The sequence below is a fragment of the Chiloscyllium punctatum genome, chromosome 12, assembly GCF_047496795.1.
Source record: "Chiloscyllium punctatum isolate Juve2018m chromosome 12, sChiPun1.3, whole genome shotgun sequence".
Taxonomy (NCBI): domain Eukaryota; kingdom Metazoa; phylum Chordata; class Chondrichthyes; order Orectolobiformes; family Hemiscylliidae; genus Chiloscyllium; species Chiloscyllium punctatum.
This window is the reverse complement of record NC_092750.1, coordinates 111,764,772-111,776,923: the sequence shown is the minus strand read 5'-3', so window position 1 is coordinate 111,776,923 and position 12,152 is coordinate 111,764,772.

The window sequence follows — 12,152 nt, the reverse complement described above, 5'->3', positions numbered from 1 at the left end:
CAGAGCATTGAGTACATGAGTTGGGAGGTCATGTTGCTGCTGTACAGGACATTGGTTAGGCCACTGTTGGAATATTGCGTGCAATTCTGATCTCGCTCCTATCAGAAAGATGTTGTGAAGCTTGAACGAGTTCAGAAAAGATTTACAAAGATTTTACCAGGGTTAGAGGATTTGAGATACAGGAAGAGGCTGAACAGGCTGGGGCTGTTTTAACTGGAGCATCGGAGGCTGAGGGGTGACTTTATAGAGGTTTCCAAAATTATGAGGGGCATGGATAGTGTAAATAGGCAAAGTCTTTTCCCTGGTGTCGGGAAGTCCAGAACTAGAGGGCATAGGTTTAGGATGAGAGGGGAAAGATACAAAAGAGGCCTAAGGGGCAACGTTTTTCACCCAGAGGGTGTACTTGCATGGAATGAGCTGCCAAAGGAAGTGGTGGAGGCTGGTACAATTGCAACATTTGACAGGCATTTGGGATGTGTAAATGAATTTGGGTCATCTGCTGTTTGTAATTTTTATTAATGACTTAGATGAGGGAGTCGAAGGGTGGGTCAGTAAATTTGCAGATGATACAAAGATAGGTGGAGTTGTGGACAGTGAGGAGGGCTGTTGTCAGCTGCAGAGGGACTTAGATATGATGCAGAGCTGGGCTGAGGAGTGGCAGATGGAGTTCAACCCTGCCAAGTGTGAGGTTGTCCATTTTGGAAGAACAAATAAGAATGCGGAATACAGGGTTAATGGTAGGGTTCTTAGTCAGGCGGAGGAACAGAGGGATCTTGGGGTCTATGTACATAGATCTTTGAAGGTTGCCACTCAGGTGGATAAAGTTTGTAAGAAGGCCTATTGTGTATTATCGTTCATTAGCAGAGGGATTGAATTCAAGAGTCGTGAAGTGATGTTGCAGCTGTACAGGACTTTGGTTAGGCCACAGTTGGAGTACTGTGTGCAGTTCTGGTCGCCTCACTTTAGGAAAGATGTGGAAGCTTTGGAGAGGGTGCAGAGAAGATTTACCAGGATGTTGCCTGGAATGGAGAGTAGGTCGCACGAGGATAGGTTGAGAGTTCTCAGCCTTTTCTCGTTGGAACGGCGAAGGATGAGGGGTGACTTGATCGAGGTTTATAAGATGATCAGAGGAATAGATAGAGTAGACAGTCAGAAACTTTTTCCCCGGGTACAACAGAGTGTTACAAGGGGACATAAATTTAAGGTGAAGGGTGGAAGGTATAGGGGAGATGTCAGGGGTGGGTTCTTTACCCCGAGAGTGGTGGGGGCATGGAATGCGCTGCTCGTGGGAGTGGTAGAGGCAGAATCATTGGCGACCTTTAAGCGGCATTTGGATAGGTACATGGATGGGTGCTTAATCGAGGTTAGAAGTTCGGCACAACATCGTGGGCCGAAGGGCCTGTTCTGTGCTGTATTGTTCTATGTTCTAATTGGAAGGGTTTGGAGGTATATGGGCCAGTTGCCGGCAGGGGGACTAGATTGGGTTGAGATATCTGGTCGGCATGGATGGGTTGAACTGAAAGGTCTGTTTCCATGCAGTACATCTCTATGACTCTAGAAACGAGTCTTCACTGCTCCCTGAGGATGAGGACACCACAGGTAGCACATGACTAAAGTGAAAGGTACGTCCTTATTTCTTTGTGGGACCTGTTATTTTAAAACTTTGTTAACTGAACATCAAATCGCCATCTCTTTGTAGATATAAGGGCAGAATAATTAGGAATGAACATAAACCATTCCAGACTCCAAACCTGTCCCACATTCCCACTGAACCTTTCCAATCGAATATGTATCAAACCCTGCCTCTGCTGCTGTCTCAGGAAGAGAATACCTGTTAGCATAGCACCACATGAAAAAAGGAGCAGAATGAGGCCATTCGGCCCATCGAGTCTGATATGCCATTCAATAATTTTTTATATGTTCCTCAACCTCATTCTCCTGCCTTCCCCCAAGAATCCTTGATCCTGTTATAAAACAAAAAAAAATTACCAATTTGTATCTGTGTCTACGTGTGCGTATGTTTGTCCATCTGCTTGTCATCTGTGTATCTGTGCATGTACGTTTGTCTTTCTGTGTATCAGCCTGTGTGTTTCTATCTATGTTTATGTCTATTTGTGTGTGACTCAATATGTCTGTGTGTGTTTCTACGTGCATGTATGCCTATTCCCTTGTATGCATTGTGTTTGTTCGTATATTGGGGTATTACCAATAATTCTTTGTATTTCTGTGTCTGCATCTCTGTGCAGTGAGGTGACTGCATTTGGGGGTGGTCGGGGGGGGGGGGGGGTGCGGGTGGGTGGGAGTTAAAGGACTGTCGTTTGAAATGCCAGTGTTTTTACAGTGAGAATTGTCTTTCACTGAGCAATGTTCCTTAATCAGTCAGTGGGACATGGATGTTTCAGAAATTTCACGCGAGGCATCCCAGTCCACTTCATCTTGTACTAGCTTCCTCCCCACATGGCGGGTGTGGGGGAGGGGTGAGGGAATGGATATTGGGCACTCCACCACCCGGCTTGGCCATTTCTGTCCTATTCCAGGCTGTTTCTCTTGGAATAGAAGGAAGTGATTGAAGGAGTGAGGGCAGGACTGTTAGTGTTGGTGGAGGTGGATCTGGGAGGAATTGTGAGGCGCCTGGAATGAGGCAGTCGACAGTTTTGAATCCATATAGTATTATTAATGTGGGGGGTATTGCGTAGGTGATAGAGAAAGTGTGGGATGGAAGTTGCTGAATTCAATAGTGAGATCGGTAGTGCCTGAGCCTTATTTGGAGATAGAGCATGAGGATTTTCTGGGGGTAAGTGCTATAACAGACATACAGAGAGGGTGATGGAGCAGAGAGAATTCGGTGACCATTATCCTGACAGAGCAGGGAGGATATTGATGCTTGTCCTATATTGATGGAGATATCTTCAGATCATCTCAGCGTCGAGGTGAGCCTCCCCGAATGTCCTGTCCAAGTTTATTACTAATAATGACACAGACCTGTCCCTCAGATTCCACAGAATCAGTTTATGTAGAACTTACAAATAATAAGGCGCAGCAAATATTGGTGTGTTATATATCGGTTGTAGAAAATCTGAGCATCATATGCTCTGGAACTTAGATATGCAATTATCATGGATACTGCAGTTTTATTGGATGTTCTCAAGCTGCATCTAAACTGTATTTACTAAGTGACTGCTTATGCTGTGCAAAATAAATTCTGTACGTGTATGTGAGGTGGGTTGAAGAGTATGTTGTGAAACAAACTATAGAGCAGTTTATTTTGGGTTTGGTGTTGTATGATCAGAAGGAAGAATTAATAATCTTGCTTTGAATCAGCTTTGAAGGAATAGAGACGTTAATAAGGTGTATTTTACACGGTGTCTGCATGAATATAGAATGCTTGAACGTTCTGGTTAAAAATCATGGTAGCCTGGAGGCTAAAGGGTCAAGTTCGCTCCAGTGAATTGGGAAAGTAGAATATAACATACAGTGGGATGCAAGCAATGTTTTTTGGAGTCATAGAGTCAGACAACACGGAGACAGGCCCTTCGGCCCAAACACGTCCATTCCAACCAAAATGTCCATCCACGCTAACCCCATTTCCCTGACATTGCCCTGTATCTTTCTTATCCTTTCCTGTCTATGTATTTGTACAAATGCCTTTTAAATGTTGCGAATATTCCCGCCTCAACCTCTTCCGCGGGCACCTTCCAGAGCAACGTACCATGTGGAACCTTATTGAAGTCTTTACTTGAATCCATAAAGACTACATACACCATCCTGCCCTCCTCAACGTTGCTAGTCACTTAATCAAAGAATTCAAACAAATTTGTGAGCCATGATCTCCCATGCACAAAGCCGTGCTGAGTTTGATGATGGACTTTTCCCAAAACGTTGATTTTCCTGTTCCTTGGATGCTGATTGGCCTGCTGTGCTTTTCTAGCACCACCCTAATCTTGCTCCTAATCACACCCTGTCTTTCCAAATGCATGTATATCTTATCTCTCAGAACCTGTTCAAGTAAGTTACCTACAACAGATTTTACGTTTACTGGTCTATAGTTCCCATGTTTTTCTTTGTAGCACTTCTTGAGTAAAGACACAGCATTCGCTGTCCTCCAGTCCTTCGTGACTTCACCCGTTGGCCAGCGATGATGCAAAAATATCAGCCAGGGCTCCGGCAATTCCTTCTATGTCCTCCTGCAGTGTTCCTGAATATATCTGATCAGGACCAGGACATTTATAGAAATATTGCAAAGTCTTTTTATTTTAGATACAAGCATCAAAGAAAGGGAAAGTGACACAATGATGTTGAACATAACAAATTCGAAAATGTATTAATGATAGGAAATGGCTTCAGAAAAATTTCAGTCATTGTGGAAACCAGAGAATTCTCAGAAATTCACGATCCAGAAACTAGGGCCATGAAACTGATAAGGAAATCAAAAATAGAACATGAATGCTAACAAACAGGAACAAAAACACTGCATAAATCTACAATCTGTATTTCAAAGGAAACAAAGTGAAAGCAAGGTCAAATATGGAAATTGGTAATTGGGAGAGGAGAGTTTATTGTGAAGAACAAGGAAATGGCCAAGAAAATAATCAATTGCTTTGTATCTGTCTTCAAGGAGGAAGAACCATAAAATCAGCCAGTGGGCGGCACGGTGGCACAGTGGTTAGCACTGCTGCCTCGCAGCGCCAGAGACCCGGGTTCAATTCCCGCCTCAGGCGACTGACTGTGTGGAGTTTGCACATTCTCCCTGTGTCTGCGTGGGTTTCCTCCGGGTGCTCCGGTTTCCTCCCACAGTCCAAAGATGTGCAGGTCAGGTGAATTGGCCATGCTAAATTGCCCGTAGTGTTAGGTAAGGGGTAGATGTAGATGTAGATGTAGGGGTATGGTTGGGTTACGCTTTGGCGGGGCGGTGTGGACTTGTTGGGCCGAAGGGCCTGTTTCCACGCTGTAAGTAATCTAATCTAATCTAATCAAAATACCAAGTGATCATGTAGCACTTGTGCAACTGAAGACGAAAAGTCAATTTATATCAGTAACAAGGTAGTATTTGAAAGTGTAACTGGATTGACCATTGCTCAGCCTGACAAACCTGACGTACTTCATATTAAAATGTCAGACATAAATCAGCAACAGAAGTATTAATTGCACTGTCGATGACTGTGTTTTATTTTCCTGTGTACTCTGCAGAGGCCGGAAGCCATTTCGGATAAATGGAAGTTAGAAAACGTGTTCCAAGCACTATAGATTAATGGAAGGGATCCAAACATCTATAAAGGGAAAAAGGCATAGTTTGGAGAACTGGCGACCAATTAACTTGACATCTGCCGGGAAACTGTTGGAATCTATTATGTAGCATGTGACATTGGATATTTAGAAATTAATAGGATCAATGGAGAGAATCCACATGTATTTCTGGCAGATGTCTACCTCGATGTGAATTAGTTGTTAGACCCCATCTACCACCCCCTGAGAAAAGGAACAGAAAGTGACTTCGCCACAGGAAATGACATCAACAACCCAAAGAAACCCTTTAAAAGCAAGCAGGAATGTGCAGCATCGCTTCGCTAGAGATCAACTGAAGATGTTACCTTGTAAGGTAAGGAAACGTCGGGAAATAAACCTGCCAGCTCAGCGAGCAAACCTGCATCCATTGTGAACAGTGTTGGTGACCCAATCTGAGAAAGAATATACTGACCACAATAAAACTGCAATGGACGTTCTCCAGATTAATCCCACAGATAGTGAGAATGTCTGATGAGGAAACCCGGCCTATGTTCTCTAGTGTTTCAAAGAATGAGACGTGGGTCACAGAGAAATTTACAAAATTCACAAAACATATGACAAATTGAAAATTAACAGGACGCTTCCCTGGCTGCCCAATCCAAATTCAAGGCAAATAATGGCAAGATAAGGGATTGGCCACTTAAGACCATAATTTTGAGGAAATTCATCACACGGTCAGAACTGCCTAAAACAGGGTCATAGAAACCTGCTGGAAGGGTAAGATTAAGGAAAATCTCCAGATATTCTGCAAGTGTGTTTTAGCAGAAATGTATAACAAGGGAACAGGTACGAGTCATTAATGACTTGCAAAGTTGCATCCAAATCAACTTAGTGTTAGGAGACAGAGGGTAGTGGTTGAAGGCTGTTATTGTGACTAGAAACCGATGTCCAATGGTGTATCACAGGGATCAGTGCTGTGATTCAGAGGTGCTGGTGTTGGACTGGGGTGAACAAACCTAAAAATCACATAACACCAAACAATAGTCCAGCAGGTTTATTTAGAGGCACGAGCTTTCAAGCACACAACCACCTAATGAAGAAGCAGCGCTTCGATGTTAGTGCCTCCTAATAAACTGGTTGGACTGTAACCTGGTGTTGTGTGATCGTTAACCTTATTACTTGTGGTATTCATAAATGATGCAGCTGTGACTATAGACGGGGGTGGTGGAAGTGTGACAACTAAGTTTGTGTTTGATACAAAGATTGGCTGGGTGGTTGGCAGTGAGGAGGAAGGTCTTATGTTACAGGAAGATTGAGATGGAATGGTCAGATGGGCAGAACAATGGCAGATATAATGTAACCTTGATAAATATGATGTGATACACTTTGGGTGAAGGAACTGGACAGGGAGTACTCAATGAATGGCAGCACACGAGGAAGCTCAGAGGGGGTTTCTCCACACTTCCCTGAATGTAACTAAATACGTTAATGCACAATTTTGAGAAAGCATAAGGGACCGTAAACATAATCTTTATTCATCAAGGCATAGATTATCAGAGCTATGCGGAATTTTGGTTTGGCCAAGATGGAATACTGTGTGTAGTTCTGGGAACCACATTACGGGAAGGATGTGATTGTAGTGCAGGGGGCTCAGAGGAGATTCACCAGGATGCTCCCTGGGATGGAGTATATCAACTATGGAGAGAGGTGGATAAGCTTGGGTTGTTTAGTTTGGAGCAGAGAAGGCTGAGTGGGCCGTGATTCAGAAGGATAGGATTCCGAGGGACATGGACAGGATGGATAGACAGCAGCTGTTCCTTTTAGTCAAAGGGCCAAGAACAATGCAGCACATTTTAAAGTGACGGGTTTGATATTTGGAGGGAATTGAGGTTTGTTTTTTACCCGGGGGTGTTGGGGTCAAGAACGCCCTTCCTGAGAGAGGAGTTGTCATGGTAACTTCGAAATCATTAGAAAATATACTTGAAACGCCATAAGATTCACGGCTACGGGTCTTGTGTCGGAAAGTGGGGCTAATGTAGACCGGGTTGTATTGTTGATTGGACAAAGTCTGTGCTTCTGTGTTTGTATGGCTGTGGAAGGTCAATCAATGAGTAACTTAAGATAGGAATTGATGGGTTTCTGAAGAGTATATTAACGAAGGTTTTAAGATTGAACTGGTAATATCTTCTGAAAATATGTCAATGGCAAAATTAAGTGGAAAAAGGTGCAGCTTTCTTACAGTCTGGTACCAGAGAATTGAGGACAGGGAAAAGGCAGAACTATGGAGCAAATACTTTAATTATGTCTTCAAAAAAAAAACAAAACAAAAAAGAAAACTTCCCAACATTACTAGTGAAGTAGTCTGTTGAGAAAAAGGGAATAGAATGAAATTAGCAACCAAACAGTTTTAGAGGAAGTAGATTAGATTAGATTACTTACAGTGTGGAAACAAGCCCTCAGCCCAACAAGTCCACACCGACCCACCGAAGCAAACCACCCAGACCCATTTCCCTGCATTTACCCCTTCACCTAACACTACGGGCAATTTAGCATGGCCAATTCACCTGACCTGCACATCTTTGGACTGTGGGAGGAAACCGGAGCACCCGGAGGAAACCCACGCAGACACGGGGAGAATGTGCAAACTGCACACAGTCTGTCACCTAAGGTGGGAATTGAACCCGGGTTTCTGGCACTGTGAGTGCAGCAGTGCTAACCACTGTGCCAGCGTGCCGCCCATGAGTATTGGAACTGAAAGTAATGAGCACAGACAAAGTCAACAGAGATCGATCAAATGGGAATCATATTTGTGAAAGTGACGTTTAGCGTAATTATGGAGAAGCAATCAAGGCAATATGATTGTATTTTCAGAAAGATTTTTGATACAGCCCCAAGCCTATTATGCAAATTCAAATCCTCTGGGACTGGGACAAATATGGTTTTAGAATGGGACAGCTGGCTGGAAGCAGTGAGTAGGAATAAAACAATATGGTTTTTTGAAAGGATGGCTTGGAGGATATAGCAAGGATCGGGGTTTTAGGCTCCAGCTATTCCCAATACACAACATATATTTTATTTAGTGGATCAAATTCAATATTTCCAAGTTTGTTGATGGCACTAAACAATATCGGATTGTGAGGGGGTGAGCAGGGTGTCAAAAAACTGCAAGGTGAATGCGACAAGTGGAGTGTCTGGCTAAATACATGGCAGATGGAGAGCAATGGGGGGTGGGGGGTATGGTCTATGGGGGATATGTGATATTGTGACCTTTGATGGTAAAACCAGAACGGGAGCCTATCATTTGAAAAGGGATTGTTTGATAAATGTTGATCTATAAAGCAACTTAAGCTGCATTTTTGTTTCCTTCTGTGCAGCCCTCCGAGGTCAGTGTAGGGCAGTGAGATCTGAATCCAGAAGTCAATACTGGGAATGGCATTAGGACGCTGACCAGTGTAAACAGACCCCACAAGTGGGGAGGTGTAGCATTGAAAAGGATCTGGATCTCTCTGTGCACCGGTCACTGAAAGCAATTTTGCAGGAGCAGAAAACAGATCGGCAGATAAATCGTGTATTCACCTTCATTTAAGGGGGATTTGAATCCAGGAGTAAGGGTGCTTTACTGCAGGTGAGCAGGGCCTTGGTGAGACCTCATCTCGAACATTGTGCAGTATTGTGTGCAGTTTTGGTCTCCTTACCTAATAAAGGAGAAACCTGACATTGAGGGAGAGCAGTAAAGGATAACCAGACTGATCTCTGGGATGACAGGCTTGTGTGGGAGCAGAGTTTGGGGCGGCTATGTCTGTATTCCATGGGCTTTAGGAAAATGAGTGGAGATCTCAGTGAAATATATAAAACTCTGTTAGGACCAGACAGATTGGAAACAGGGGTGACAATTCCCCTGGCTGGGTCATCAAAACAAGGGGCCACAGTATTAGGTAAAGACAGGCCACTCTGCATTGAGATGAGAATAAATGTCTGCACTCAGAGAATGGTGAACCTGAGGAATTATCTCCCAGATCAGACTGTGGAAACCAAGGCACTGAATATAAAAATGGATTTCTGGAAACTAAAGGGATAGGGAGAGAGCAGGGTATGGTATGAAGATAGAGGATCAGATACCATTAAAGGTTGTTCTCCAGTAACGTGGTAGTTGCGTTCCTGTGCATCACTGTGTTGCAGAAAATCATGCCATGTTCATGATGTGGTCTATGGGGAAAGGAGGATAATGGGCGAACTGCAAAATATCAGTAAAAAACAAAAACTGAAGTTAGTCTGACACACACTAGCACAGTCTAATTAAACCTTTAAATCTTATATTGTAATGAAATAGTGCTAATAATGACAATGCAGTCACTGGCTACATCCCTGTACCTTTCACCAAACTCTTCACCAGAAAGTACGCAGGACTGACTGACCACGTGATGCCAACATGGAATTCCAGTTCTCCTGAAGATTCTACCCTGGTTTGAAATAAAGTTCCTTCTAATTGGAGAGAGCAATTCCCCGTTTCAAGCTCAGGTTCAAAGCTTTCAGAGCGGATTGCATTCCTGTTTTAGCTGAACACTCAGAGGGTGCATTTGGCAGACAGAGGATCCTGAAGCTGGGTTTTGTTGTTCACCTGGTGCCTGGTAAGGATTCGCGTCACAGTGAACGGGTGTTCACTTTACAGAAAAAAGGTGCGCAATTCACGAATTGCATTGCAGTCAAATCACTTTTAATAAACACACGTTATCAGAGAACTGCCTGTATATTGAATCGAGGAGCAAGATTGATCGACTGAAGGTCTACAACAGTTCTTATTTTATATTTCACAATGTTTAAAAGTATTAGTATATATGAACACTGTGTCGGGAAAACTGCATTGAGGAGATTTTCTCCATGAACTAGAATGGGGAAAGCTCAATGTGTTGTATGACCTTTCCTGATGATTCTGTGCAGTCTGTGGGAAAGCTCTGTAAATGTTGTCACAAGCTCTCAGATGTTAGGAAGGGGGTATCTGCAAGATCAACAGGACTGTGATTCCCGCTCTCTTTTCTGATATCAAGACTGGTGCCGGGTATTCTGTCTGTTTTTTTTTTCCTTTAAGACCACGGAGCAGTGTGATGCAATCGAGTGTCTTGCTTGGCTGTTTCAGGGACCATTGAAGAGTGAATCACATGTCTGTGTGTCTGGAGTCACTTTTAGGCCATACAAGAAAAGCACAGGAGATTCACTTCCTGACAGTACGTTGGGGAAGGAGATCAAAGTTTACAATAAACATTGGATGCAAGGTCACTGTTACAATCACCGGATTCTAGATCTTGATATTTTATTAATTGTTTTTAACTTCCACCAGCTGCCAGAGCATTATCCTGTATTGGATTAGTAATCCAGTGACATTTCCACAACTGCACCATCTCCACATAGGAACCTATCGGAAACCACAAAGAGCGGGATATTTCTGGATTGCTTGTCAGCTCTGTCAAAAAGAACCCCCACCAATTTGATTATCGTGAAGGGACTGGGGGGGTGGGGGGGTGGGGGGTGTTAAATGGTCAGAATGTAATTATTCAGCTATTAGGGGACCTCACATAGTTGAGTACTTTTCCACATTGCCAGGGGGTTGTCAGAGTTGGAGCTGGAATGAAACAGCTTCCCCAGGGACACGGCTTGTTGTGCAGCACAAGTCTTCAGTCCTATTACAGGAATGGTCTCAGGGCCCATTGTCTTAATCGTATCTACTGTGTTCAGCGGTTTCTTCATATCACATGCAGCGAATCGAATTGATTGAACACTGCCATCCGGGATTCTGTGGATATCATGGCGAGGATGAGGTGGATCATCGATTCAACACCTCTGGCTGAGGATGGTGCAGATACTACATCCTTATCTTTTTCACTAATGTGCACGGCTGTTCTATTATTTAGGATGGGGATATTTCTGGAGTCCTCTCCTCCAGTAAGTTGTTTAATAGTACAACGACATTTATGTCTGGATGTGGCAGGACTGTAGAGCTTAGATCTGATCTGTTGGTCTTGGGATCATTTCGTCCTCTCTATCAGATGTTAGTTCTGCTGTTTGGAATGAAAGCACTCAAGCGCCGTAACTGTAATGGTTTGTCATCAGCTTTAGGTACACATGGTTCTGACCTTGGCAGGTTCACCCACACTCGTCACTGAACCATCACTCGGTTTGATGGTAATGGTAGACTGATGGAATATCCTGGGGAAAATGTTACAGATTATGTTTGAATACAATCCTGCTTCTGTTGCTGCTGTTGTCTACAGCATCACACGAAAGCCCAGTTTGAGCTGCAATATCTGCAATTCAATTCTACTGTCTGTCCCCCAGTTAACATCGAGACCAATCCACCGATCAGCTGTGTACTCAGTGACATCACCTGGTTTTTAATGCAGTAATACTTCCATTTTCATATTCTCATTCTGCTGATGGTTCTCCTTGGTGCCATGCTTCCAATTTGTTACATTACTCAAACCTTTTAACATATTCATCTGAATCTTTTCCTTGCTCGTCGTGCCATCTGCGTTTGAATTAAATGTGTTTCCCTCTGGTTTTCTCCCTGACCATGAGTAAGAGCTCTGTGGTGTCAGTGATGCCAGCCTTATGCAGTTTCTGAGCGAATGAATGTGTGGACTTCAGTTCCCAGTGTAGGGCGCTCCGTGTTGGACAGGGCGTTTGAGCAGCTTTCAAACACGTCATTGGAACTTGTTCAAAAACAGAAATTGTTGAAGAAACAACGCAGCTCTGGCAGCATCTTTTGTAGTGAATGTAGAGTTAATCTTTCGAGTCCAGTGGCCCTCTACAAAGCCCACAGTTTCTTCAGCAATTTCTGTATTCACTTTGTATTTATTTCCAGTATCCATAGTTATTTGTTTCATTGAAACTTTGTGCTGTGCCTATTCGTTTCTGAAGAACCTCAGCAAGTCTGG